The sequence below is a fragment of the Neopelma chrysocephalum genome, unplaced genomic scaffold, assembly GCF_003984885.1.
Source record: "Neopelma chrysocephalum unplaced genomic scaffold, ASM398488v2 Primary Assembly neopelma1_80, whole genome shotgun sequence".
Lineage (NCBI taxonomy): Eukaryota > Metazoa > Chordata > Aves > Passeriformes > Pipridae > Neopelma > Neopelma chrysocephalum.
Window position 1 is genome coordinate 864475 of NW_020897741.1, and position 27926 is coordinate 892400.

General features: G+C 43.5%; 1 protein-coding gene across 6 annotated transcripts in view; it reads right to left on the reverse strand.

Annotated features, from left to right (window-relative positions):
* Positions 1-27926, reverse strand: part of EVA1A (eva-1 homolog A, regulator of programmed cell death) — a 156954-nt gene that overhangs the window by 17740 nt on the left and 111288 nt on the right. The window contains exon 1 of one of the 6 annotated variants that reach the window (XM_027690104.1): positions 20858-21066. The exons of the other annotated variants lie outside the window; for them this stretch is intronic. The gene's annotated coding sequence lies outside the window, so the exon portion shown is untranslated. Of the gene's footprint in view, positions 1-20857; positions 21067-27926 lie in introns of those variants that run through there. 6 annotated transcript variants of the gene reach the window in all.

The following is a 27926-nucleotide window of genomic DNA, read 5'->3' on the forward strand; positions in this document are numbered from 1 at the left end:
CATGCTTAAAGACTTCCACTCCCGGGAAGAAATTATCCTATGACCTCCACCTTCACTATATATACACATCAGTCAACTGGAGCGGATCAATGAAAGCTCAGACTTAAAAACATACAGTCAAGGGGGTTGTCATTCTCCAGTACTCTGCTATATATTTTCCTGTGCATTCCCAGCCCATAAGGTTTGCTCCCAAAGCTCAGAATGGTTAAAGCAGACCTGCAGGACCTTCAGCAAATCCTCCTGAGCCTGCTTGAAGCAGAGTGCAATTTGAAAACATGACTCCCTCACCTAGGAAAATTACAACCAAGCCTTTTATCTGGGCAGGTTCGGGCCAGGAATTTTTAAAATAATAATAATAAAAAAAATCCTCCTGTGAGTAAACACCCAGTATAAACTACTGCAGGTTGTTAGAGGGAGCAGCTCTGAAGGATTTTTGTTTGAGACTTGAAAATGCATGGCATCCAGCCTGTAATGGGATCATTCATGATTCTGAGTTATCACAAGAAAGCAATTCCTTTGCACACATGTATGGTATGTGGCTCTCTCAGATTGCAGAATTAAAAGTGTTTTATGTGCTGTAAAACCTAAATTCACTGAACACTCAGTCAACAATATAATGGCCAGTCTTCGTGAACGAAGATTTGGGGAAAGGTCTTTTACCTTTCCAGCCTGCACAATGGATTTTTTAGGTGAGACACAGCCTGCGCTGAACTGAGCCCACCCTTTAATCCTAAGGTTCATCTGCCGGGGCCAAGCAAGCTTGGACAATGGCAGTGAGGTCCTCAGGACGTAGGTTTGTTTAGAGTGTCCTTCTCATAGATGGATGGCCTCACAGGGCTAACGAGCTACCATCTGCCCGGGGGACTTGGGATTCGAACCCGTGGTTGCAGCAGTGAGAGTCCTGCATGCTAACCACTAGGCCACCAGGGGTCCCCCAGTCAACAATACCTATTCAAATAATAGATTTTGGCTGTGCCAGACCACAAAATAACACAATACAATCACATAAGACTCTGCACCTGGTGACAACAGTAACATCACTGTGTAGCTAGAAACATGGGGGTGGGAGATGCTAATTTGACTAACAAAAGCAAATTGAGGGACAACCTACCCCCTTGGTTTCTTCCCAAGGGTCTCAGACATGGCCAAGGGACAAGCTGAAACCTTTTCCAGTTGCCCATGCCCTATGTAGCTCAGTGTTGGATGGGCCCCTTTCAAGTGAATAAAGCACCTTTTGCATCACATTGAAAGAGGTTTTGCCTCTTCTTGTGTCATGTCAGACATCCAAAGTCTACCTTCAAGTCCTGACCTGACACCAGACATTCTGACAGGGGGGCTTTTTTGGTCAGATGTAAGTACAATCACATGATAGGAGACAATCAGATCCTACAGCTCTTAAAATGTCTCCATGAGCATCCCCATGGAAAAGGCTGAGTGCACCCAACATCACCTCTCTTCTTTGTCTGCAAAGCCATATCATATTTAGAGTAAATATATAGTACAGTTTACACAAGAAGTGTAAAGGGTCCCAGGAGACAACAGCAGACATGAAGGGACTATGTGCAACAGACCATAAGTCTGAAACTTGGAATTTGATCAACAAGCTGCCATGAAAAACCATCATTTCTCAAAAAAAAAAAAAAAATAGAGAGCAGAGGCTCAACAATTGCAAGTGGTCCAGACCTCAGCTTCCATCTCCTTCAGCTATTTTTAAAAAGGCATTTTTTTCACCCAGCATCAATACAGTCTGCAATTCTGAAACTGAATGCAAAACCCAAGAGAAAGAGGGAGTTCCTCAGCCTGCTGCAGGCATGTTTTCCAGGCACGGTGGTTCCAAACCACCAATAACAAGGAAGTGACTCATGCCAATTACAGTAAGTCCACTTCCAAGCACCATGCAGAAAGCAAGTGAGACTGTCTGGGAAAATAGCCCTGTCATAACCAAAGCCACCTACACCTCCCCAAGCCCACAGCCTGTGCCAGGGCCATCCTCCTTGCCCCTCCCTCCAGACTGCCTGAAGCAGAAAACCATCTATTCTGCTGGTGATTTTGGGGCTGGTGGGAAGAAGTACAAGCTGGGATGCCTGACACAACTCATGCAAACTCTGCCAAGACTCCTTCTCAGACAGCTCAGATGCTTTGCCCTTTACTGTATCTCCTGACAGCAGTGAACTACAGAAATGTTGTCCAATAAGAATATAAATATAATACAGACAACCCTTTCTCTTGTTTGCTCTCCTCAGAAAAGGACGTGCTTATCTTTTTCTCATGAAGCTGCAAACAGAGAAGTGATTTCAGAAGTGGAAACGATTCCAGCCCAGAAACAAAGCCCATGCAACACGAATTAGTCTCACCATTCCTCCCAGTGAAATCTCTCGCAGGTATATGGCCCAGTGATGTGAGAGGCTTTAGGAGATGAAGGAGATTTAGGAAACAGTGCACGTCCAACTGAGACTCCACAGGGCAGAGACAAACACGAGCACTGTTCCCTCCCAGTCTCTCCCCCTCCTGCACAGGGTAACAGGAGCACCTTCCCCTGACTCCTCTGATTTCTGCCTGCCCAGATATGCAGTAACCTTATTAAAAGATCCAGTTTCCCTAATCTGGGAACTCAACCCAAGCATGCCCTATAGGTACCTAGGGAAGAAGTCCTCCTTAAATAAGCTATGTTCCTAAGCTCCCTGTATCATCAACAGTGAAAGATGGGTGCCTTTGAAAGCCTCCAGGGGAGATTCTGTCTACTTAAATTTAGGAGCCTAATTAGGGATAGTTAATGAATCATAATGTTACCTTTGGATTTATTCTCCAGAGTGTATCTGAGTTGAAATCTTACAAACTGCCTCACATCTTTTACTCAGATATTTTTCTTCTATCTTGAACTTTCCTGATGCTATAAACACCCTAATTTTTACCCAATGATGCATGTGCTCGATCTATCCACAGGCAGTTTTCCTACTGTTTTCATAGCCTTGAAAGTCATTGTTCTTCTTTCATCGTCTTAAATGCAATAACAGAATATGAAGCATCTATTGCCAGCAACTCATAAATCTCCTGCTTGATGTGGCTTTTGGTCTCCAAAGGGCACAGGGGAAAGCATCACATGCACCAGTCTGCTCCCTACATGTTCTACTTGGAAAGAAAAATGGATCAAAAGGAAGAAAGCCTTGTAAGAGATACCTGCAGATACAAAGAGTTACTTTCATCTGGCAGATTTCTGACTGCTCCCAAAGTCAGGAGAGTCTCCATTTTCACAAGATAGCTCATCTTGAGGAAAATGAGATTCAAGCTGAGTCTTGTCCAAATTCCAGCATGCTCGGCTACATCCCCCATGGGACCTTCTGCCAGCTGTAGCTGTAGGACCTCTCTGGCAGTACGGCTGCATCGCTTCTCCATGAGGCTCAGAAGAATAAGATCAGTAAGGAAGTCAGGATCATTCTGCCAGTGTTCCCTATTCCCTGCATTTGGGCTGCATCTGTCACACACTTCCATTAGTACACACCAGCCCACTCATGTATGGATTTCTTTAGCATTTATTGGATACTCATTTGTTGGTCTCTTCAGAGGAGACTTATTACGGACTGTAATTTTATGCAGTGCTCTAAGTATACCCACTCAACTTTGGATCAAAGCAGAGTAATGTTAAATTTCGCACTTTGACACAACTCCTATTTCTTCTCATCATGTTCACTCATTTTAATCAAACATTTAACACTGCAAGATTTTATTATTTTATATTACTCAAAGTACAGAACTGTTGTGACTTATTTAGGCTATAGAGCTTGGCAGAAAGTCCTTTGTGCAGCTTATCTATTTTTCAGGAAAGTATGTGACATAATATGTGGCTCCCAGGAGGATGCCAACAGAGCAGCAAGTATTGTGTGTTCAAGTGTGGCTGATCCAGAGCCAGGGCATTGCTCATATGAGGAATTGCTCACCAGCAAGGGAGAGTCTCTGTGCTCAGGATGCCAACACATACCCAAGTGGTTCCACCTCTGCAACTTATCAGGAATCAGCTAAGTTACAGCAACCAATTCCATAAAACTTGGGGCAGAAGATACTCCCTTAAATTTCAGTGAAAAGTATAGACAAGCACTGTCAGGGAAAGTGTCACTTGGAGATCTTTATTACTACACACCCAGAGGCAGTGGTGGGTGAGCACTATGTATCACTGTGAGACACTTAATTGAGAGCCAGGGCAAGGATATCCAAGACAAAATATGGAGAAAGGGGTGGAATAAAGGGCCAGAAGTTCTGAAGCACTCCAGAGCTGATGGGAAGCCATGCCAGCCTCCACCAAGGACAGGAAATGGAGGGCAGGGAAGCCGAAGCTCAGACAGGAAAGGAAGGTACCAGGGAAAACAACATCTACAGCTACACTGTAGCCTAAATATTTGAATTTACAGCCTAAATATTTGAATAAAGCATAAGAAGCCTCATGCTTCATCATCTGAGCCAACAGCTAGCCTGATATGATCCAACCATTATATTCCAAGAGTTAGGAATATCATTTCTCCTCTGAGACTACTGACCAAGACAGACACCTAGGGAATTTCCTGTGCCCATCTCTGTAGCAATATCACCCTTCCTGTAGTCCACAGACCACTGTGACCTGTGAGGCACCAGAAAAATGATCCAGAAAAAAACCCCCTAATTCTAAGAAAAAACTACAACCAGCATACCCCTGGATATTCCCCCATGTTTTGTCTTGGTGTTTGCTGGCAGGCACAGCCAGGAGATTCTTCCCATCTGCTCTCTCTGCCTAATTAAAATGTTTGTAATTACAGCAGTAAAACTATGCTCTGTACAAAAATATTTTCTTTTTATCTAAGTGCTACTTAACCAACAGTGTGTGCTAGTTCTTTATCAGTTCATCAGCTTTTCCTCTCTGCAATCAAACAGCAGAGAAATAGACAAGGGAATAGAATTTTTTCCCAAAAATATAGCGGTGCCTTGATAGCAGGAGCTGAGGAATGTCATCAGAAAGCAGCTGGTAACCTCTGCCATTAAAAGCAGTAACTCTGTCTGGTCACATGGTTGACTTAGCGTGGCAATTCTCAGGATCCCATGAGATGCCCAAACTGGGAACCCTGCACAAGGAAAGGTTATCAATTGCACTGGAATAAATACTAGGAATGAACAAAACTGTGTAAGGCAGCTACAGTGCTAAATGCCCTTCAGTTATATACAGATGAATGCAGATCAGTATTTACTGAACAAAAACACAATTTATTTTGAGATTCAGAACTCAGTGTGGGGATCACTGTCTCCTCAGAGGTTCAGCACTTGGCTTATAGAAGCCAGACTACACTAACAAACTTGAAATCCAAGGATCTGTGAACAAAGTGGCAAAACTGTTTTCAATATAAATCCTTCCATTCACATAGTCATAACCTGTGAGACATCCTCCTTTGGGGCTGAGACTTCCTGAGCACAGTGGAAAGTTTGAGGAAAAACCCTATAGATGTTTTTTAATTATGAGAGTATTAAACCTCCACTGCTTTTTCAAAGAAGTACATTTACAGGCAGAACCTCTCCAACACACAGTATAAGCTTTAAATCATTTGGCTTGCAGACTGTGAAAAGTTCTTTGCATGGTTTATGTATTTCATTTTATTTATTTTTCTGATAGAAAAACACGTAGCGTGCATCATCTTGCTTCCATGCATATCCTGAGGGAGCAGTAAGGACTGCAATCCCAAATCTTACTACAATTGCTACTGTGAGTAACTGCCAGTTTTGCGAAACAGCAAATTATAGTCACTTTCCTGACACCACATAAAAGCAGATACACACCATGGAAAACAATGCCAGGGTTTTGTTATAGCCCAGCAAGGATGTTACTGAGCACCTACCCTACGCTCTTATGCAATTTGCCCTACAGCTACTGTCTGGGAGCACTGGAAAGAAACTGTGGGAATACGCAGTGCTGGATGCTTGTGGCAGCTTTCCAGTACTTAATAGTGGGGTTTTTTTTAAAAGAACACAAGTTTTTTAAAGCTAAGTGTTTGTTTCTATTAGGCTTCATGAAATGTTCAGCCAGGACATTTCATGCACACCAGTCTGTTCTTTTCCACCTTCACACATGTTATTAAGATTCACTTCTATAAATATCTCCATCACAAATGAGACCTGAATTCATGCCACCTAATGGAAGGCATTTTACTGGGACGGGAGGTGGTTAATTTGTCCCTTCATCAATTATACAGATAGGCTGACTAATCCCTCAGTTTAGCCACTTCAGTTAAATACCTGCATTAGTGTAAGTAAAACTTTGCAAGACTAAGCTTCAAGCATGTAAATTATATATATGTATATATTCAGATGTAGGACATTGCTGGGCAAAATGCTTATCTCATTTATTCCAAATTTAACAGAGCTAAACAATCCTGAATCAAATTCTACCCACCAATTAGTACATAAATTATTTCAGGACTACTTGGAACTCCCTTGAGTCCTCCCTAACAGACTGGCAGGTCTCTGACAGATCCTGACTACTTGTAATACCTGATTCACCAGGTTGCCACCCCAGCCAAGCCCCAGGGGTTCATTGTGGGAAGGTCAGCAATTCCCTCTTTCTGGTGCCTTTGCCAAGCACAGTCCAGTTTCTGCCTGTTTGGGTAGCAAGGCCCATCCACTGGCATCTCTCACATTTCAAAATTATTGAATTCAGCCACTTAAAAAGTGTAAATGGAGACGCATCTTAACCTGCCATGTGTTTGAAAGTGTTTGTTATCACATATTCCGCAGGAAATGCAGATTGCTAACTCACAGCCAAGGAACTCACTTCATACTGGAGGATCTCTATTTTAAGGCTTCTTTTTTAGGACTCTTAGAAAAAAATTGAAGACTTCAATACATACCTTTGCTGCTAGCAACTTGAATCCAGGGCAGATCCTTTATCTGGCATGCACTCAGTTTAAGTTGCCACTTCTTTCAAGTGGAATATAATGCTCTGTATTGGAGTATTTGTTCCCTCCACTGCATATCTTGAACCCACCAACCCTGATATCTTATCAGATGAAAAGATTAATCCAACACAAAGAGGTTGTGAACATCTTTTGAACAAGTAAACCTTTAACAAACAAATTTCCTGAAGGGGATATAGGCAGGGATGGTTTATGAGACCCTGCAAACAGCAAAGAAACTCATAAACACAGTCCTTCAAAGCACTTCTGTCCCATGCTGGGATAACCCCTGTTCATACCAGAAGAGTCACTGCCCATCTCTATAAAGACACATTCTTCAGAATTTGCTCAGCTCACAAATAAGAGTTGCCAGTCCTCCAAAGGAAAATTAATCCCTATCAATGCAACTGCATAGGATAAAATCTACCTCACAACCTGCTCGGGTTATAGGGACAAGATGTAATTAATCGCAATTCCAATAACCATCCATGTTACTTAAAATCTGAAGTAATCCACCTTAATTACCCTAACTCTAATAACTGCATGGGATCATAACAGCTAGAGGAGAAAAATAGTTGTTAACTTGTTGACTGCCAGATGCAGACTGCTGATAGGAGATATATCAGATATTGAAGTATTAAAACTGACTTCAGCCTGGCAGGAGAAGGCTGTGATTCATGACCATAACTCCTGGGCACAGGGGGAGTACAAACAAATAATTGAACAAAGATCAAAGCATTAGCTTTATTAGTGGAATAAGACAGGAGATTAATCTCATTTACTCTCAGGTAAACCTCCTTCCTAACTTTCTCCCAGTTCAGCAAGAACTTCAAGTCCCATGTAGAAATCTGTTATATCAACCCTTTGTTTACACCTCTACCATTACATTAAAATCAATGTTACGGGGGAGGGTGAAAACTGGATCACTGTTCTGTCTAGCCAGAGCTTTCCATGTTTGTTGCTTCAGACTTTTCTCTGTGAAAAATAAAGAACCTATGTGAAAAAATATGTATTTTTTAAAAAGTCTTGCATGAAAGCTATTTTCTTCACCCTTGAGCAAATAATTCACTTTCAATTACATTCCAGGTAATGGAAAGTCTAAGACAAATAGAGTTCAAAGTAAGGCCCATTGTGAAAGAGGCACACTAATTACAAACACAGTATGTAGAAGAAATGGCATTTTTGTGCTTGTACAGCAGTTGGTGCAAAGAACTGCCTGCCCAATTTCCCAACAGCAACACAAGCTTTGGAGGCACCTACATACTGATTTGCAGCCAAGTTTCACAGAGATGGAAATCAAACCCCATCATCAATTTGGTCTCCCTATAGGAGGCTGATAAAAGGAGTGAAATGGCTGGGACATCATTCAGACTCAGGCATCTAATGGTATAAGTGGTAACTCTGATATCTCACTTGTTTCCCAGCCTCTTTCAAGGGGAATCACAGCAGTTTGCAGAGCAGGGTCTTGCACCAGCCCTCATGCAGCTTGTACCACACTGTAAATCTGCTGTCACAGGACTGAAATGACAGAGGTGACACAAACAGTCAGGCTGACTCTTCATATATACATAGAATAGATTGGGTTGGAAGGGACCTTTAAAGGTCATCTAATGCAAACCCCTGCAATGAGCAGGGATATCTACCTGGCCTTGAAGTCTGAGACCCAGCCTACCTCCTTCCCTGCAGGCCAAGCAGGCAATGGAGTGGTTGGTGCCGACTGCTATGCATGAAGACAATGTCCACCCTCAGATTTTGTATTTCTGCTGATAGTCTTCAGAGGCAGAAAGGATTCTTCTTCCTCAGTGGGGTCTTGATGTCACCTGAGGATGTTTTGTTTTGTTTAGCTTGTTCTGAAAGGTCAGAGACTAAATATACAGTATCTACGGCTATCTGCAGGCAACAAGCACCTGGCTGTAGAGGAAGAGGGATGATGTGATCTGGAAAGGAACCCACACGTAGGAAGGATGATCCTACGCTGATCAGCAGACTCGGACCTTCAAGCAACGGGTGCCTGAAGTGATCACACAATCATGGAATCATCAAGTTTGGAAGAGACTTTCAAGATCAACTAGTCCAACCATCAACCCAGTGCCACCATAATCACCCCTAAACCACATCCTCAAGTGCCACATCCAGGCACCTCTCGAATGCTCCCACAGACAGTGATTCCACCACCTCCTCCCTGGCAACTTATTCTAATGCCTGATCACTCTAGCAGTAGAAAAAAATTTTTCTAATATCTAATCTGAACCTCCCCTGGCACAACTTAGGGCCATTTCATTTCATCCTTTCACTTGAGACACGGCAGAAAAGACTGGCTCCCACCTCCTTACAAGTAGTTGTAGAGAGCAATGAGGTTCACCCTAAGCCTCCTCTGTTTTTGACTGAACACACCTTCAGCTCCTTCAGCTGCCTCTCATAAGACATGTTTTCTAGACCCTTCACCAGTTTCATTGCCCTAAAAAACAAGGAAACCTGGGAAGGGAAATGTGTGTGGTCCTTCCGGTGTTCTGTTTAGACCTGTGAAGATTTTGTGATAGATAAAATAAAGATCATCTGATCCTTGAAACTGTTTACAGAAACACATTACAAAAGAGGCATTAACCTTCACTCTTACACGTTCTTAGAAGTAAACCGTGGTTACTGCGATGCAAGAAAAGTAAACACACCATTCACCTGATACAGTGTGACCTTCACGTCATTAAACTCTCTTCATGTTCAAAACAAGGTGACTCCATACAAAATGCCTGCTGCGAATAGGATTTGGTCCATGCTAACTTCTAAGCCATGTCCAGACCATGCAACATCAAATGACATTTCTACAACTTAGTAGGAGGGTGCATTGAGTTCCAGTGTCATAGGATCATAGAATTATGATATCCTACAATGGCTTGGGCTGAAAGGAACTTTTAAAATCATCTAGTTCCAAGCCTGCTGCCACAGGCAGTGATGTCACCCACTAGATCAGGTTGCCCAGGCCACCCCCAACTTGGCCAAGCTGTCAATAGCTCCTGGAGTTGCCTCTATTTTCTTTGTCAGTACAGACGTGCTCAGTGAAGCTCAGAGGTCAAACACAGAAGACTAACCAGCAGTCCAAGCTTGGGAGGTCACCACTGCTCCTCAGGGTTCAAAACATGTGGGACATCAAATCACAGGTCTGTGGCAGCAGAACAGACATGGGACCCGAGATGTGTCAGGCCAAGTACAGAGTTAGATTTTCATGCTGTCCACAGCAAAGAAAGCTGGAATAGCCCAGAGACAGGGCCGTGACACACATTCAGCTCAGGGATGTTATCAGCTGTGTGTTATCTGAATGGACAGCCCTTTAGAAACACTGAATGCTGAAATGCTCCACAGGCAAAGAAGATGGCTGAAAAAATTTGTGTGGACTCCCCTGAATTGTCCATGCACACATGCTCCAGCCACGTCTGTGACAAAGAACTGATTTATACAGAGGTACCTGCTCCAACTGCCCATCTGTGCTGCACCATCTGCCCTCATGGAGCACTACACATCCCTTTGACTTGTCAGAGCTACACAGAGAGCAGTGTTCAAACTCGTCCGAGAATGAAGAGACTGAACTGAGCCGGCCCAAGCTGAACACTGTTATCAAACTACTTTACAGTGTAGAGCTGCTACTGCTCAGAAACAGGAAGGAAATGCATTACCATATCTTTCCCTAATGTCCTCCTTTCCCTTTAAATAAAAGAAACACAAAGGTTGTGTTAGAGTCCAGCAGGCTCATGCAATTGCGAAAGGATATTATACTGGGCACCTCATCCATCAAGGACACCAGCAGGGTTTAAGCGAGAGATGGTGGGATAAAATAGTCTCCTGGGTAAAATACAAGCCATAAATGTTGTTCCTCTTTATGTCAAAGGGAAGGCTTTGACTTTTAATCTTTCCATATTTCAATTAAACTATGCAAATGACAGATAGCTAAATAAGATGATAGATGCACAGCTAAACCTCCCCCATGTTCTTGGGTTCCTAAGATTTCTCTTTTAAATACCATTACAACCACTCTGTGAAACTACAGTGGAACTTATTCTTAAGCCACGCTTGTATCAATCCTTTGATTTAACAAGCTATCCCAAGACTGTTTCCTATCAGTGCTTTTCTCCAGTCATGGCTGTAGTAGAACCAGCTGTAGAGATAAAAGACAACTTCCTATATTCATGCTCTCATCCCCCAGCCATTCCCATCTAGACAAGGCTTTAAAGTCACACTTGGACACAACTAATCATGATTGCATTTTCCTCTCAATTTGACTGAGTAAAAACAGAAGTCCATTTTCTGGTGGATCTCCCTCAGACCAACATCTCCAGCTCTTTAAAGAAGAGTGCCCTACCTAAAGAAGGTAGATTTAGATTGGGTATTAGGAAGAAATTATTTACTGTGAGGGTGGTGAGGCACTGGTACAGGTTCCCCACAGAAGTTGTTGACACCCCCTCCTTGGAATGGGCTTCGAGAAACCCCATCTAGTGGAAGGTGTCCCTGCCCACAGCAGCAGGATGGAACTAGATGATCTTTAAAGTCCCTTCCAAACTCAACCATTCTATGATTCTATAATGCTATGAACTCTTACAGGAATGTTTTGCATTTATTTATTTTCTTGTACTTCTATTAGTACTTATCAGTGGTTTCCAGGCAGGGAAGACCCTAATTGCACTATCAGAAAAAACAACAGAGGAAACAGTCCTAGAGAAGTAAAGCCACATCAGCACTAAGTATGTGGAGCAGACACAGCTCTGGCAAGGTGATCACCCACAGACATGACAAACTGCATCCCCCCACTTCCACAACAGCCAAAAAGTATAAGCACTCCAACTCTCCTGAGACAGAAATATTCCACTCAACCTAAATACAGGTACACCTTACCACATCTGTGCTCCCAGGTCTGACTCCAACTCTGGAGAGCACAAACTCACCCTAGAACTAATTATTAATGGAAGTCTTGTCCCAGAAAACCTTGGTACAGAGCTCAATGGGACGTCTTACACTGGCTTCTGCCAGTGCTGGCACATGCACACAGACTGACACAAGCCACCATGAAAGATGGACTGCCAGGAGAGGGATTAAAAGCTGGCTGTGCCAGTAGATGCAGCCTTCTTCTCCCTTGTTCTGTGCTCCAGCTTAAACACTAATTGCAGAAAAGAGTTGTAAAAATGCTGCCAGTAAATGTGGGCCTTAATCAAACAAAGCACTCATAGTTATTTGATTAGGAGTCATTTTCTTTTTACAGATATAGAGAAAATTTAAAACAGTTGTGTCCTTCTGCATTCATTGTGCAGAAATAACCACTGTGGAATTTGAACAGTTATTTGAGGTTTCTGATTGCCAGGCCAGCATGAACCAGATCACATCCTGGCCTCTTGGGAGGAATGTCTGGACACAGGAATTGCTCTTTTCCCTGTGTGGACACAGCCAGTCAGCTGGCCATGTAAAAGAAATCCCATCAACAGATTGGGATTCAAGCACTACGCAGATGTCAGTCAAAAAATATACAAAAAAGCAAAAGATTATGTCTGAGTGATGAATTAGATTAAATGAATGTGCTACCTTTGTTCCAGGAGTCAGTAGGAAAAGTCATAATTACAAACAGTGCTAATGTCACGGTTTACATGCCAAAATCATAATCAATGCTCCCTATACCCTGGGACAGCATGACTCTCATATCCAGAGATGGTCCTTCCAAAACAAGCTCATGACAAGCAGGTGACGTATGAAGCTTACATGTCTGAGACTGCATCATTTCTGCAGATAACCAGAGCACATCCACCCCAGGCTACAGGGCTGTCAGTGACCATAAAAAAACAAAGTAAATTTGATTTGCATTTTAGATTCAAATATTACAGTGCCATACAAGCACTACCATCAAAACTTATGCGACTCTTTGGGATGGTCCTGTGCAGGGTCAGGAGTTGTACTTGATGATCCTTGTGGGTTCCTTCCAACTCAGCATATTCTGTGATTCTGTGATTGAATGAAAGTACTCTTCTGTCAAGGAGAAAACATTTCCTTTTAAAGTTTTCAACCAGACTTGGCCCATAACTGACAATTGCCAACAGTTTCTCCTCAAAACTGAACCCAATCAAAACGTTTCCCCAAACAGAACCATTCATCAAGTCCATGGGCATGTTCAGCCCAGCCACCAGGTCTCAAAGGTGCACTGGCTCACACCACAAGCACTGTCAGCTCTCAGAGCAACCACAACACAAGGGAAGATGGGGCTAGAGCTGGCACCAAGCCTGTCTGGGTGCTCCCAGCTCAATGGTTGGATACCTGGTTAAAGCATGGGGAGCACACCATGGAGCTTTTGACATGAGTTTAGAAGAAGGTTTGGACGCCGGATTTCTAGTCTGAATCATTAATTGCTGCATCAGTACAGGCTTCAGAACCGTGACAGACTGTTCCCCCAGGATGGAACTCCAGAGCAACCTATGGAGCAATGCTGCATGGTCTTCCCAGCACAGAGCTCCCTGGTGGGCTGGCACTCCTGCTGTAGGTCCACAAGCTACACCCCCTTGCAAACCGAGGAGGCCCAGGGCATTGGTCCAAGCACAAGCAGATGATCATTTGTACTCTTTAAATGTTCACATAGTGCTCGACAGAAACTTGGCCCATGCCAGCTAGAGCTCTCCCCAGTCACAGCTGGCCATAGACTGGATCATTGCTCTCAGTAGTTGGGGTATGTGTGACTGCCCTGTTTTGAAGGAAAAACATCTAGCTAGATGCAAGTCTTGTTACGCCACTCATCCCCAGGATAAGAGAGGCTTTGGCATGTCTTATTTCACAGGAGAGGTGCAGTCCCTGTGCTCTGAACAATGCCTTTTCATCATCATTCATTAACACCCAAACCGAGGAGTTTTAGTAAGGAGTAAGACCCCCAGCACACATGCTCATACCTTCCCATTTGCACAAGAGAGAGCAAGCCAGAGTCTGAGCTGATTTAAATTGTCCTGAGAAATTTGGCTGGGAGTCCTGTGCTATAGAGTGAAGCCAGCTGGAAAGTAAGGCTCTCCCCTGCACGCTCTGCGTACCCAGCCAAAAATCACATGTGGGTAGCGTCACCAAAAACCAAACACCTTCTCCTGTCCTGCCTCAAGTTCTGTGTGAAAACAAACGTCCGCCTTCACAGTTGGAAAACTCATATTTCAACACAGTTTTGTGCTTCAGGAAAAAACATCCCAAAGTAAAAGAGCACCATTAGCTTTGGCACTGCTGAAGAGAAGTCCAAGGAGAGTTCGACTGGCAAATAGTCAAAGGAGAAGCACAGCAGATCCTGGCCCTCTGAACAACACACTATGTAGTTTAGGCAAGTCGCTAGTTCAACCTGAGGCAACTGCAAAATGAAGCTGAGTGTCACAGAAAAATAGAGCTGGAAATTACCCCACGATAACCATTCAGACTGTTCCAGAACATCTTTCTTTTCACCACTATAACATTTTTTTGAATATAGAGCTTGAAATTCCTCTGCTACAATCTATGTTCTTATCCTCTCCAGCAAGGTGATCAATAGGCAATCCTCCCCATCTCTGCCAGAGGCTTTTATGTATCTGAAAACTACTAACCTACTCTCTTCCTAGAGTTTTGGGCTAAAAGACTTCAAAATAGGATTCATATTACAATTGTACCCAAAGGCAAAAACAAGGCTGAGGTCCTCCCTAGAACCACATAAACACAGTTTAAGAGGTCCCTGCTCCAAAATGTTTATAGTCAACACAGAAAGTAAAGGGAAGATGAAAGTAAAAAGGTCAAAGAAATATATTATTCCTATTTTAAAGGTAGGAACTTGGTGCAGAGAGACGTGTTTAGTCTTTTCAAGAACTCCCACAGCTGCAAAGGAGTTTACAGAGGGCTTAGTACCTAACAAAATTATTGCATTTGAAAATATGGTTATTTCTGCTTCTACTGAGCTGCTAGATAAACTATTTTGAAATACAACCTGAAGACACATGGATGTTTGTGACAGATCTGGGAAACACAAACCAGATCCTCCAAGTGCCCCTCCAAAGCCCTAATCTCAAAACCATTCTTCCTTGTGGGAGAAGCAGTGATGATTAATTACATTTTTCAAAGCTCTCCAAAATTCGTATTTTTTCTACAGGAGCTTGAGACAAAATGATCATAACTTGCTTGAAACACTTACATGCATGCTCCCTTGCAATGCAAACTATAACAACAAATACAAGTTGAAAGGATTCTTCACATCAAATTTATTGTACATGCAAATTTCTTTCAGACAGAACCATTAATAACTACTTGAATGGTCAAATTTAGGATTTTCTAAAAATGCCTTCTGAGTTTGTATGTGCATTCCTTATCGTCCATCTGTTTCACTGAGCAATCACTCACCAATTTAATTCATTCTTTTTGACATTAGCACACACATAAATTCCCTGCTTGTTGCAATTTTATGCTTTAGCAACATTTTACATGCCCCACACTGCCATGGTTTCAAATTCAAATAAATCCCACAGTAGAGGTGAGCATAATTCCAGCATATCTACAGAATACCAGACAGTTTATGCCAATCTGGAGGACTACAATTTTAGAAATTATGAGACCTAGACTATATTGTAACAAATGCAAAGTTAATGCTAATGAACAAAAAAAATCCACCTAGGGAATAGAACATTTCTAAATAAATATAAACACTACATAGTCGATTTTGTGTAGGGGTAGAAAGTTGCACATGAGGATGGAGTTAGACAAACAATTTGACAAAAATAATCTGGTCCTAAAAGAACCTCAGGGGAAGCAATAAATCTTGGAATTGTTCAGATATAAAACATATCCTCCAAATAGAAAATCTGTTGCTGGCCATTGGCCACAGAGTGTTCTTGAGTTGATGACCTCAGTCTGCTTGTGCCCACGTAACTACAGCAGCAAACCATCACTCAGCACAGCAGCAGGGTAGGAGTAAAGTCAAATCCTATCTAAAGGATGGAGCTTTACTTCACTGAAGGGGTGTTCCGGCATTGGAACATGCTGCCCAGGGAGATGGTGAAATCCCCATCCCTGCAAGTGTTGAAAAAGGTGTGGATGTGACACCCAGAGGTACAGTTCAGTGGTGAACACAATGGTTCTGGTTTAACAGTTGGACTCGATCTCAGAGGCCTTTTCCAACCTTAACCATTTTGTGATTCTATGATTCCATACATTGGGAGCAGCAGCACTAGAAAGAAACAGAGAGGTCACAGTAGATAAAGACTACACAGTGCAATGCTCTGCATGTTTCTTGACATAAAAGGAAGGGCATGTTACCTCTCTTACGTGGAATGGGTGAGACTGAAACTGGAACATCATGTATAATTCTTTCAGTCCATTTGCTTTTACTCGGGAAAAAGATGAATGAAGACAGAGGTGAGTTTGTGGTGTGATTCAAGACCTAAAAAAATGCTTTAGGCTGGAAAATGGAAAGAGCGTGATGTTTAGTGATGAACACGGAATCTGTGAAAGATGACTGGCCTTGATGTATGATGAGAAGGAAACTGCCAGCTTCCAGTGAACAATTCAGTCTAGCAGGAATCATAACACACATCCCAAAGTACAGAAACAGTTCAGGTCTTAAAAGTCAGGATCACTAAACTTTACTATCACTGCCACAGGTATCTTGTCCAAATCAGTTCTAAACCCCTATATGGGATGTGCTTATTGTACTGAGCTTAGTATAAAAGCAAATGGATAAGATGTAATAACATGTATTAGATCATGTTGGATGATCCCACGGTCTCTTCTGGCTCCTAAACTCCACAAATGAGCCTATGACCTTTGTAGAGCACGAGTTGTACTGGAAGATATTTAAATGTATGTATAATGAGTTTCCCATTAGGCCAAAGCATGTATCTTCAACTCTGCTTCTAACATCACTTAACCTCATGTTTTTCCAAACATGGCCTACACTCCCGTACTATCAGCTTCTTCATTGCCATTACGATTTATATGCACATGAAGGTAACGTTTCCTTGTGATCTCAGCACCATAAGACTCCTTTCTTTTCTGCCAAAATTGTCTGGTCCCCTCCCAGCTCTTCCCCATGTACTCGTGCAGCCAACACTCTTCCCTCTCCTGTTCCCCCTAACTGGTGTCTCTCTTGCTGTTCCCCCCTGCTGCCTCTAAGGAATTCCCCAAATGAGACATCACTTCTTAAGCTCTCTGTCTTACTTCAGGCCAGTCCTCCAGGAGCCAGATTTCTCCCAGTACACAGACAGATGAGTCTTCCCTAGCTCTTAATCCTCTCCCTCTTCCCATTCCAGACCCTGCATTGCCAACACAGACAATTTAAGGCACTTTGCACAAGTTATGCTGTATCCATACCTATGTGCACAGTAGTGGCTGAAGATGACTATACAGTAAGGGGTCTTAGTTCAAAGCTCTTTAATTGTGGTTCAAATAGAAATGTCTTATTTAAAACCAGACTGAGCCAAAGCTAAAGGCTGAGATTTTCAGTAAGCAGAGAGAAAGGCTATATATACCATCTCAGCATTTGTCCTGTTTCCCAATATCCTATATGCTGCCCGCTGCAAAGCCACAAGCAACCCAATCTGCCCTCATAGCCGATCCAGCTTTGAGCAAGAGGTAGGACCCAGAGCCCTTCAGAGTTCCCTCCCAACCGGACTTACTGTATGCCAAATGATCCTATGATCCTATTTCATTGCCTATTTGTGATGGAGTGCTGCCTGAAGCCACTTGCAAGAATTAGGGTTTATTTTACCTGGTTTGGCTCTGGATGTGTTCCTGCTCTCAACACTGTAGATCACATGCTTGGGGGGGAAAAAGTAAAGGAGAAAAAAGGCAGGCAGTTTCACCTGACCATACATAGTATACTAAGCAGGCAATGGAGTCTTTTACACACAAGCCTCTCTCCAAGATGAGCTAAGGAGACCCTTCAACCTAAATAAACGCATTTTGCATGTGTTTCTTTCAAGTTGATGCTCTTTTCTCACATTCCTGTCTTCGGAAGCCCACTTAAAACCTTCCTGTGCTTGCATTTGTCCCATGGAGACAACATGCCAGTTACCGTGTCTTACCCTGCCGCCTTTGAAAACCCAAATGCAGCCCCACTGACGCCAAGCCCCTCTTCGTTTGCTGCCCTTTTGTTTTCCTTCACTCTCGCTTGCACTTGCAAAGCGAGTCGTTAATGGCAATCACATGTGCACGGGGTGTCACACCCCAGCACAGCCCTGCCTGGGATTTATCACCCGCCACTTCCTGGCACACCAGGCAGCCCCACATCTGGTTGTGACTAGTGCCCCGTTTCGGCTCGAGGTTCCTTTCCTCCCACAGCGTCTGAAAGCACTGAGAGTCAGCAACGATAGAGGGGGCAAACCAGCCCATGCTGTGCTGGAGCAGGGCTTGAGTCTTCCCAAAAGCAAGTGGGGAGCAACTTTCAGCATGGTACATCTACAAAACACAGTCTGTTTAATTCTATCTTTATATGACCACACACCCCTCTATGTCCTGCTGACACCCAAGATGTGGTTTGCAAAACACTCAGAAATGGCTTGTTAAAGAAAACTTATTCTCTTCACCTTTAACAATTTGAGGAGCTTCCCAGTCTGCTTTCACAGCATGCAAATAGCTTGAAAATAGAAACTTATGTGGTAGAGGGTTAGGTCAGGGTTAGATCATTCTCACTGCCCAACTCAGACATCCTAATTATCATGAAATCTAAATCCAAGATGATGATGAGCAATTCAGAAAACTGCCAGAGGGTCAGAGCTTGGTTCATAACATCGTCTACAGAGAAAAATAATCACTGATTCTATGCTGGAAACCTGTAACAGACACACCTCATAACTGCCAATCAATCAGAAGTGTGAAAAAAATCAATCTTTAATCAACATCAGGGAGCTGGTGAATCTTGAGTTGGACCAGTTCCTGTTGGAGCTTCTACGGACATTTCAGAAGGTTTGTCTAATAGACAATGATCGAAGTGGGGACTTCAGAGACCTGCGAATTTTTAGAAGTATCATCTGGAAAAAAAAAAACAAATACTCCAATACAGTTCTACTCTGTTCCATTAGGTAATTCCCATGGGAGTTTGTATGCCTCATTAAAGGTGCTGGTGTGACACAGCAGGTGCTGGTACACAGGTCCTTTTCAGGACCACTACATACACAATGTCAGAAGAAAAGCAATTATCACCTCTAGCCTAAAGACCTGAAATGGCCTCTCAAGGCAAGAACAGACAGACAATGCTGAGAGCTCTAGTACAAGGAATGATAGCCTGGGAACAGGCCAGGGGCTGAGGTTACCATTAATGCACCTGAACTCCAAACAGAAACCACCCTTCTGATGAAATGTTTCCCACTGAGGTATCCTTTATAGCTTAGGGTGAGTTATTCTTCCTTTCACATTTTGGCTTTGCATGCTTTCCCAGACTGTCTTCCTGACACAACAGAGACACTTAAAAATAGCAAGCCTTAAATCCAAGCAGTAAGACAAGAGGCGACAGGCAGAAGCTGATGCCCAGGAAGTTCCACCTGTACAAGAGGAACTTCTTCACTGTGCGAATGATCATGCACTGGAACAGATTCTCCAGAGAGGGTATGGAGTTTCCTTCACTGGAGATATTCCAGAACCATCTGGACACAACCTTGTGCAATGTGCTCCAGGATGACTCTGCTTGAGCAGGGAGGTTGGACCAGATGACCCACTGTGGTCCCTTCCAACCCGACCCATCCTGTGATTCTGTGAAATCTGCAAAAGAGAATTGCGAAGAGATCTGATGCATAAATTAAAGTGAAAACGTCTCAAGACTTGTTATCAGGAGTCCAAATCATAGAATCACATAATGGTTTGGGTTGGAAGGGACCTTAAAGATCACCTATTTCCAACCTCCTGACATGGGGGCTGACCAGGTTGCTCACAGCCCCATCCAACCTGACCTTGAACACTTCAGTGGTGAAACATCCACGACTTCTCTGGGCAACCAGTTCCACTACATCACCACCCCCATAATAGAATTTTTTTCCTTATATCTGATCTATATCTACCCTCTTGCAGTTTAACACCATTTCCCCTTGTCCTGTCTACAGGTCTTCACAAAAACTCTCTCTCTGTTTCTCTTATAAGCCCCTTTAAGTATTGAAAGGCTGAAATTAGGTCTCCCCAGACCCTTCTCTTCCCCAGGCAGAACAACCCCAACTTTCTCAGCCCGTCTTCATCAGAGAGGGGTTCCAGCTCTCTGACCATTTTCATAGCCCTTCTCTGGACCATCTTTAACTGGTCCACGTCCAGAGTACTGGATGCAGTACTTCAGGTGGAGTCTAATGAGAGTGGAATAGAGGGAAAGAATCACCTCCATCAACCTGCTGGTCACACTTCTTTTGATGCAGTCCAGGAAACGGTTGGCTTTTTAGGCTGCAAATGCACATTGTTGGCTCACATCCATTTTTAATCCCCAAGTCCTTCTCAGCAGGGCTGCTCTCAATCCATTCACCCTCCAGTCTGTATTGGTACTGGAGATTGCCCAGGTGCAGGACCCTGCATTTGGCCTTATTGAACTTCATGGGACCTGCCAAGGTCCCTTTGGCTGGTATCCCTTCCCTCAAACTAATCAACTGCATCACTCATCTTGGTGTCGTCTACAAACCAGCTGACATAAACGAGGCACAACATCAAACATGGCTGGTGTGGGAGCATGTGGCAACCAACGGATTTTAGCACCAGGAAATGCTTCTGCTAATCAGTTTTTGTATCATTCAGGGTTACAAAAATTAGCTCTGCTAACAAAAGGAATAGAAATTTAGTTTGAAACTAAACATACAGAAATGTCTCGCTTCATCTTTGTCTTGACTTTTTAATGCTGAAGCACCAAATGCTACATGTGTACTGGTCTACCATGATGCTTCACCCAATGTCAGGCCTAGTCTAAAATTTAAAAGGTTAGTTTAAACCAGATGATGAAATCCCCTATGTCACTAACTGGTAAAGACACTTACCTTCCCAAGGCAGTTCAGCCCATCCTACAATAGGTGTTATGGATTCTTGGATGGACCTTTTCTTTCAAGTCAGCCACCTCTCTCCATCACCTAGAAAAGCAAGTTCTCACCAAAACAAATCAGCCAATAAAGAGTCTACCTTGACAAGAAGGAGAGGTTGTTGTCTCCTTCACTTCTTCCCTGCTTTTCCCTCCTTCTGACCCTGATTCCCTTTCTTTATCTTCTTCTAGCTATCCCCATACCCACACTTGATCTCTCCCTCTTGCCCAGTCAAATGTACATTGCTTTTACTTATGAACTCAAAGAAATGCTTTTTTGCCTGTTTAGTTTTCTGCCTTTTCAGTGAATCGAACGAGCCAATTTATCAAACAATTGGCAGGAGCAAGCAGCCAGGTTTGCTCTGCTTTGGTGTTCAACAGTTGTAATTAGCTCAAGTCATGCCATGAAGCACATGTGTAGACAGAGTTACTCAGCTGTTCATGCAATAAAGTTAATGAGTCAAAAATCTAAACAACAAACTTGCCTTTCTCTTCCTCCACACCATAAATTAAGTATTAATAACACTCATGAAAAAAACTATTTTGAAGACAAACCTATGGCTCACGAAGCACTAAGCCTCTATCACAAAAGAACCTTTGTCCAAACACATTCATGTGAACGGTCATGAAACTCACCTATGGGCAAGTATTAACATCTGGACTTAAAAACAAGCCTGGCAGAAGCACAAAGGGAAGGAGACCCTGCGAATAATTGAAAATGTGTATTAAAGTATTCTGTACCTTTTGTTACAATGCAAGAGTTCTGTAGCCATTATGTCTCTGCTTATAAATAAGACAGGTTAAGGCTGATTCTCTGACCCTCAGGGCAAGTGACACAGCCCAGCTTGTGTCCATATGGCTAAACTTTCTTCCTTGCATCCTTCCATGTGCCATGGCTTCATTCATACTGCTTACTTGGAAGAACCACGGATGGATAAGGGCTGTACAGCAGTGGGCAAAGCCAGGGCAAAGAGCACAGAAACCATTTGGATGATGCTTGAGCCCACACCTTGGAGCTATGCAGTTTGCTGGTATGGATGAGAGTAGTCAGAGACACAGACAAAAAGTCATGTGTCTTTATATTTAATATGAATAAATTTTGATCAGAGATGAGCTAAACTCAGAATCTGCAATGCAAACACCACAGAAAGAAAATTAATTTTATCCATCTCCCAGCTAATGCAGTTGCACTATAAAAAAAAAACCTAACAGCATATTCCAACTGAGCACTTATTTATATGCAGTATCGTAGAATCATAGAATAGTTTAGGTTGGAAGGAACTTAAGATCATCTGCTTCCAACCCCCTGCCAGGGGCAGGGATGCCGTTCACTAGACCAGGTTGCTCAGGGCCCCATCCAACCTGGCTTTGACAATTCCAGGAATGTGGCATCCACAGCCTCTCTGGGCAACCTGTTCCAGTGTCTCACCACCCTCCGAGTAAAGAATTTCTTCCTGACATCTAATCTAAACCTGCCCTCTTTCAGTTTAAAACCATTGCCTCTTGTCCTGTCACTATCCGCCCGTATAAAAAATTCCTCTTCCTCATTTTCCAGGCAAGGCTGACTGCTGGCTTCCAACTGTGCAGCTCTTCAGAAAGGTGTGGGAACACCAACACTCATTTCTACACAGTATTTCCCTGTCTTGGGAAAGGTGTTTTGGAGCGGGAAGACTCCACGTGCCTCTAGTATGGAAGTCCATAAAACGTTCTGAAAGATGCACTGTTTGCCTTGTAGCATCAAATGCTGTGTGGTCTTGAGAAACAGAGCTGTGCTGCTGCTCAGAAAATGAGGTTAACAAAAATAAGCAGTAGCCTTCAGTGTGGCCACTGTGTGTTCTAGCATTCCATTTACGGTCTGCCTTCACCAGAGGATTAATTTGGTGCTAATCTGAACCTTCCCTATTCAGAGGCTCCACATCAGCAGTGTCCTGGAAAGAACAGTGTCTCTCAGGACCTTCCCAAAATCAAACTACAGAAGCACAGTGTGCTACTAGGGCAGGAGCTAAACTAGCTGGAAAAGTGTTTAGCATGTCGTTATCAAGGATTCATTTTTCACAGTGAAAAGGATACATCAAGTGGGGTTTTGCAAAGGTCAGTCCTAGATCCTGTTCTAATGAAAATATTTTCATTTTCCTGAACACAGCGTACCTGGATGATGACCAGGATGCTGGAATATGGATAATGTTTATTACATTTGCAGATTACACCATACTAGGAAGGACTGAAAAAAAGTAAGAGGGAGAGAATTCAATGTGATCTTGAGAGACTGGACATACAGGCAAGTCCAAGATACCAAAATACCAAAATCAGCCAGGAAAATTCTACTAGGATGAACAAATAGGATGAAACATAGGATCTACAAATACAGGATGAAAATCAGCTTTCCACATAGCAATCCTGCAGATCACAAGGGATCTGCAGGACATCAATCAGTGATGTCAAGTGGCTGATGGACCTCAGATCAGAACCCTTTCCTTTTGCTTAAGAGTAGGATAATCTCAGTTAGAGTACTATGCCTGCCCTGGAGCTCTTGGCTGCAACTGAAACCTCCAGGAGACATTCCAGAGGAAAGGAAAAGAACTATCACTGATTTCAGATAGAACTGGTACTGTCACCATAAACAGCAGAAGACTGAGAAGGAACCTGGGAGACATAAAAACAGTCTTCAAAAACATAGAAGTTGCTAGACAGAAGGAAGAAATAATTCTGTTTTCTGTGCTCATTTGGACATATGGCAAGTAATGGACTAAGAGAAATTACATCAGGAAAATTTTGGTTAGTCACTAGGAAAATGCTTCTAATGGAAAGGAAAGCATGGAAGTGCAATGCCAGAAGAGCCTCCCCTGATTGAATATCTGTCAGGAGTGGTCAATGTCCATCCTGCTTGGTGACTAATGAGCTTCTAAAAGGAGCTCACAGTTGCATGACTCAGGAGTGAACTAGTTACCTCTCCATGGGAACAAGAAGATGCTGACAAAGTCCAACTCTGTTAGCACCTTTAAACTGGCTGCTAGTCATAAACACAGTACTATTACAAATCATTCTTGGTTTCCCAGCTGCTTTCCACATATCTCCACAGCCTTCCAGACTTAATCCAGGCTAATTCAGTCACAGTTGTTTGCTCGGTCATCAAATCCCCTTACCTGGATGTGACAACTCAGTTTTAATCATCTCTGTTTTCCAAAGTGTCAGTGCTAAGGTCTATAGTAAGTCACCGAGGCATCATGTTACCAGCAGACCAGGAGTTTTAACCAAAACACTTTTCAACCTTGTGTCTTATAAAGTGGAGCGTGATTTGGACAGAAGTTTCCACACTGAGACATTTCTAAAATCATCATCTAAATGTTGTAGAGTGCCAAAGCCTGAAATAACCAAGGACTCAGCAAGTGACCAGCAGTGACCTGATTCTGGCAGCCAGAGGTGTTGTTCTAGCAGAGGATGTTGCTTGACACTCAACCCAAATAAATGCATCATCCTGGCAAAACAAGAAGAAAAAGAATAGAAGCAGACAAGGTGGCCTTTCTCTGCAGACACTACAACAGACAGAGGAGAACTCCAGAGCTGTGACCACCAGCATGAAGGATTTTATTGGTGTTACCACATCAGCCATAGCAAAGACAAAGCCATAAGGTTGGTCCCCAGGAGTAGGAAAACCCTGGAGCAGCAGCTTGGACTCTGTCTGCTTTTTCTTTGCCCTCATTTTATTTCTCACTCCGGGAGCACCATTGAAAGTACAATTCATGATGCAGCAATCAGGCACATGAATTTCACTTCAGGGAGAAGGTAAGTGCTTAACACTAACAAAATGAGTCACAAAAAAAATACTGATTTCCTGCTCAGGCACCTCACTAAATTTCTTCACACCTAGACTTACTTTGACATCTAAGGCTGGCACGCCCTGCGCATGCCCAGGAGTGCCACTAGCTCAGCTTAGTGCCCCCTGAAGGGCCCATCTCCTCCAGTGGGCTCCTGTCACACTGACAGCACCGGCTTCAGCAAAGCTCAGCAGTCACAGCCATTCTCCATCAAACCAGTGCACACAACAGCCACCTTCTGCAACTTTGTCAGTGGAGCTCAGGAGGCAAGAGCTGCACTTCCAAATGTCAGCTCAGCCTTGAGAAGACTTGATAATTTCCACACCCTGAAGGGACGAGAGAGCCCTGGTGGAGGAGTTGCTTTCTCCTCCTGGGAAAGCTCAGCTGCTGCACAGCCCTGTGCCTTTTGGGCTCAGAGCCCTGCTGTGAAGCTTCATCACCACATGGGTGGATTTGATTTTGGAGGCCCCAGTGAGGAAGGGCTGTGTCCTGACAGCAGCCAGGATGGTCCATAAAGCTGCCCTTCTTCCAGGAGCATCAGCAACAAAAGCTTGGCCATCCCAGCTACCCCATCGAGGGAAAGACGACCACAAACAGTTCCTTGCTTCAGCCATCAGCCACACAAGGCAGATGCCAACTGAGTGTCTCAAGTGGGCCTGGGCCAGGGAGGCAGAAAAATTGCTGGCAGCATGGCATTTGGCTCCTGCAGCCTTCAAGCTGGGACTGGGAGAACTGGTGTGTGGTTCTGATTCCTGGCTGATGCACACAAGCACCTAAGAGCTCACAGAGATCAGGATTTACACCCTTCCTGGCCTCAGTCCTGCATTCAGCAGCTCTGGGGAGGAACCAAAGCTGAGACAAAGCTTTTTAATGGCAATGGGTGGGACCCATAAGTCACTCTCATAGACAGGTACAGCCTTTCCCATTGCAGCACTACAGGAGGAAACAAGTGAAACCACATTCATGTTCCCTTGGACTTCAAAAATAACCATATTCTCCAATCTCTTTAGTGCAGTTACTGGCTGGAGGAGTCTTCATAGCAAGAGTCCAAAAGCATCATGAGAAAAGAGGAGCTACAGCTCCTACAGCCCTGTCATGCTCTCAGGACTGTGTCATGCTTTCACTGGTCCCCGCTACAGTATTTTTATGGTTTTCTTGCTTTCCTTTCTGCTCTCTTTCATGCTCCCCTGAGTTTCAATCAAAGTTGCATTTCCCTGCTTCTCGTTCTCCCCAGCCCCTTGCATTCCTGGAATGAAAACAAGGACAGACGGAGCTGGCTGGCTGTAAAAAGCTGTTCTTACAATGAAAGCAGTGCTTTCCAATAAAACTTAAGCAGTCTGGCTGCACTGCCTGTGCTCTGCTTCCCTGCTTTAGGGCACATCTGCAGAGATACAGCAACCTCAGATGGGTGACATAAATAATACAGAATCATTCTTAATAATCAAGCAACATCAGCGTTGCCAAAAAAGTAGCCAACACACCCAATCCAACTACTGCACACTTATAAATATGTTGATCTCTGGAACCCCCCTTCCCCCAGAGCTGGAGAATGAACCAATCCCAGGTTTGATTTTTCTCTTAGTTGTTTATTGGCAAATTCCAAAACAAAACCAAACAAAACACATACACACAAAAAGGCACTTTCCAAATGTGATTTATGAAGTGCCTCTAAGTAAGCACATGCATGCACACATGAAAACACCCAGGGCTGGGGTTCCAGCTGCACAGGAAAAGCGGCAGCAGGAACTCTCACTGCATAATAAACTACCTGAGGCCCTTTGCTTTGTCTGAGAAGGCTTGAGGACGGATCTTCAGGGAGAGGCATAACTGTATCACTTCATTAGCTTCCTTCAAGCTGTGAAATTATGCCCTTTTTGTTTCATTTTGAAAAGCTTCTTTATACACAGTCACACACACATGAAAGGTAACTATCAGCCTTCGGTCCGTTCACACTACAGCATCCTTGCATGTCCAAATAGTTCAACAGCCCTAACTTTAGGCCTTTACCAGCATCTCTTCTATCATCAAAAAGGAAGGCTGCTTAAATTTAATTTTAAAGGGCAAAAGAAAAGCACATTAATCTTCAATCCATCTTTGGTTAACAAGAATGCTGTGTACTCTATCCCAAAGCACTGTCCAGGACACTATTTGCAGAGCTCTTGTATCACTCTTGTACACTCAATATGTAAGTCACTGAGAAGCAAAACAGGGGTTTCAGCAAAGACAGAGGTCATTTGCTGTAACTTGTCTGCTCTGAGTAGCTAAATTCAGCAAAGCATTTTGAGCACTATGACAAGCTCCATAGTAATGCCTGGTCCAACAAAGGTGGGGTGGTAGGGTGGCAGGGACCTGCAGAACCTGCACAGAGCTCAAAATTGCATCTCCAGAGGTCCATGCTCTGTGCTTTACCCTGACTCCTTCTCTCCTCCCCAGGCCTGTGGAAGTTCAGATATTTTTAGCTATTTGCCATGAGTGAAGGAATGTCTTTTCCAAAGTTACCTCATTCATAAGGGCAGCTCCGCCAAGACAAACAGGTCCTAAGTGTGATTACACCAACTGCAGCCAGGGGAGAGAGCTCACACCACAGTAATGTGCAGGCTCGAATCCTAAGTACCTGGAATTATTAGTATTTATGGTGCATGAAATTACATTCCTGACTTCCTCACCTGGCCACACAGATAGGAGAGGGAGGGAGTTTCAGATCCTTCCTGCCCTTACGTGGCTGAGAACTTCTGAAAGCAAGTGAGCAGCCCTGAAAGCCCCAAGATAGATGAAGGATGGGATTCATCAGGGGGTGCTTCCTGCGCTGAGGCCTTTTTGGGAATACATGCTAAAAAGAAAGCCAGCAGCCAACAGCAACTCAATTTCTCACCTGGGAAATCTGTTCTACCTCAGGCTTGTTTTGTTAATCACACACACAACTCCATATGCCTTTACCCTCATCTCATCAGGGCCATCCCATAAGCATACAGCAATTAACACTCTCTGGAGCAAAGGGACCAAGAACTTGGTGAATAACCCCTATGTAAAACTATTGTGCCTCAAACACCAACTAATTAACTCTCATAAACACCATCAATGTTGTAAAACCAGTATAGCATTTACCTTTCACAAGTGAGAAAGCCAAAACATGGAAGTTTGACATTGACTTGCCCAAGGCCACCAAAGCAAATCAGTGCCAGAGTAAACTAAAGCTGGCAAAGCTTCTTCCTTGCC